Source organism: Triticum aestivum, chromosome 3A (genome assembly GCF_018294505.1).
Source record: "Triticum aestivum cultivar Chinese Spring chromosome 3A, IWGSC CS RefSeq v2.1, whole genome shotgun sequence".
Classification (NCBI taxonomy): domain Eukaryota; kingdom Viridiplantae; phylum Streptophyta; class Magnoliopsida; order Poales; family Poaceae; genus Triticum; species Triticum aestivum.
The window spans coordinates 102,829,265-102,832,115 of NC_057800.1; the positions used below are offsets into that span (position 1 = coordinate 102,829,265).

Below are 2,851 nucleotides of genomic sequence, written 5' to 3' on the forward strand. Positions count from 1 at the left end.
GTCTTACTGTTTTGCATCATTAAGTGAAATGAAAAATACCAAAGAGAACAACTCACTGATGGAGGATATAAATCAAATGACATCTTTTTCCATATTCGTACTCATAGTATTTAAGATGCATAATATCATCTTATTTCCTATTTTTTTTCTTATTTCTGTGATTTTTCTAACCTACGAGCGAAGGAGGCCTAAAAAGATGTGATTTGCTTGAGCCACCCGATAACGCAGCGCCCATGGTTTCTCAGCGCCATTTACGTGGAAGGTGCAGTCCTCACTGCAGCTTTTCGCTCGTCCTTGTTCTACACGTGTCACCCGCTCACCTCATCTACCCTCGCAAGAAACCTCGGCACCCGTCTCACCTTCTCACCCGCTACCGGCTACTCGCCAACCTTCTCCCGAGAACAAGCAGTCTGTGTGGACCAGGTCTTTGCCCGAGCAACTGAGCGGTGGTGCGCGCGGGGCCACAAGTCACTGGATGGCGCTGGTTCCGGTGCACCGACACCGGGCTCATTCAGCCCACCACGCCGTCTCCATCATCGCCAAGTTAACGAGGCAAACCGAAGCGGCAGGCCGAAACTAGGAGCCCCCAAACCTGAAACCCCTCCCCACCGCGGCGCAGGAGTATCAATGAAAGGCTTCAGCGGATCATGGATTTGAATTGAGCAGATTTGGATTAGGGATGGAGATGGTTGACGGAGATGGAACAGCAGCGGAAGAGGATGAACAGCAGCAGATGGCCAGGAAGATGAGCCAGGGAGGTACGTAGATCAGAGCAGAGACTAGAAGAACCAAAAGAAACAGGGGAGGAGGGCGGAGAAGAGAGGAAGAACGGGGTCGGTGTCGCGCCGCCAAGTGCGATGTGGGAGCACGATCCAACAAGCAGAAGCAGTATGAGAGAAAGGGAAGAAGAAAACAAGGGACAGGGGGAGGAGATCGCCGGAAGAAGGGAGAGGGAGAGGACGGCATCACGCCAATCATCGGACCTGAAGTCATCGCCGGAAGTCGCCACCGCTTTCGCATCGGGCGGGCCTTCCTCGTTCTGTTCTGTCCTAGTTGAGGAAAACTATCCTATTGCCACCCTCGTTCGGTCATGAGTCCGGGTCCGTCTCTCGCTCGAAGGGGCAAAAGGTGAACCAATATAAGTTTGACGCCCCCCTCCAGTCTAGCTCCACCACCGGATCATTGGAATCCCGTTCGCTAGAAGAACGGCACAGAGCATGGCAATCGACCAGCAGCGCCGCGTGAAGCTCATGGTTAGCTACGGCGGGAGGATCGAGCGCGCCCAGGGTCGGCCGCCGAGGTACGTCGACGGTGAGCACCTGCTCCTCAACGTCGTCTCGTCCGTCTCGACGAGGGGCTTCCGCGACCTGCTGGCGGCGCGCGCGGGCTTCTCCGACTTCTCTGTCAAGTACTGCTACTCCGGCGAGGGGCTGGACTCGCTCTGCGACGTGGACACGGACGAGGACCTGCGGGACATGCTGGACATGCTGCTCTACCGGGATCTGCAGGTCCGGCTGTTCAACGACAAGAACACGCGCCGGTTCCGGGTCTACCTGTTCCGCGACGCCACCGCCGCCCCGTCGCCGACCTCCCAGGCCCTCGGAAAACCAGCTCCCATGCGGCGTAGCGCGACGTCGCCGGCTCTATTGCCGGCGAAGCCAGCCGACGTCGACGGGCGGCCCTCCCAGGGCCTGGCCGCTCCCGCTCCCTCTCTCTTGCCGCGGATCATGACTTCGCCGAATCCGTTGTGCGAGACGTCGACGGCTGGCACGGCGCCCTCCAAGCCGCCGCTCGCCCCTGCTCTCGCACGCCGGATAGCGTCGTCGCCTTTGTTGACGGCAGGCTCGGCAAATGACACGGCTTCTTTGATCACCACTACGTCGACATCAGCAGCCAGAGCTACCCAACATACACAACCCCACGCCGCGGCGTTCCGGCCGGCAGAGCTGAGTAATCCGGTGTGCCAGGCGGCTCCAGTATTCTTGGTGCCAGTAATGCCGCAGGTCATAATCCACCGGCCGAAGATCATCCTCGTACCCGTGTTCAATTAATTCTAAGGTGGCCATGTGCTGAGAATTGTTTGAGTCACAATCGATTATGAAAACTAGATAATATTCCGCACGTTGTTGTGGGAATAGTTTGATAAATATTTCGATGAAGTAGAAAAAATGAATATTTGATTGATGTACGTACACTGTTCAAGATATCTTCCGATATTCCGATAAATCGGCCGATTTGTCGCTTACCGTCGTCTGGCCGATAAGATAAATCGGCCGATAAATCAACCGATATGACGATAAATCCGCCGATATGCCGATAAACTTGTCGATTTACCCCTTATCATGGGTCGACCGATAAGTTCCCGATAAGCGATATCCCCAACATTGTGTACGTATAATGTAAAATATTTATGAAATATAAGTTGTGTAATGGTTGCATGTTCTTGTGTGTCTTTTTCCATTGATGATAGCATGTTGTTGTCGTCCTTTTTACATGCATAAGTGCATGTTTGACGTGGGATAGCTGCATGTTATCATGTCCATCACCTATTGTACCTAAATAGAAGCTGCTCGTCATAATTCCGATTTGAGATTTTATGCGGAGACTGCTACAAACTGGCATTCATGGCCTAGATTAACACATGATGAAGGCGGAAACCAATGCCACCAAACTAACCTAGGATTCTAAATTGCTAACATCATGCCGAAAGAATTTGAAACATATCTACAATATCAACAGCATTAGCAGACTCGATTAATCTCTCAAAATGAATAAGGGATAATAATGATCAACGATATCCACTCCCTCATCCAAAAATGTCTTCAGACTTCTTGATGGTGTTATCCACTGC

General features: G+C 52.5%; 1 pseudogene; it reads left to right on the forward strand.

Annotated features, from left to right (window-relative positions):
- Positions 1–410: 410 nt before the first annotated feature.
- On the forward strand, positions 411–2,375 carry LOC123058041 (uncharacterized; annotated as a pseudogene).
- The last annotated feature ends 476 nt before the right edge of the window (positions 2,376–2,851 follow it).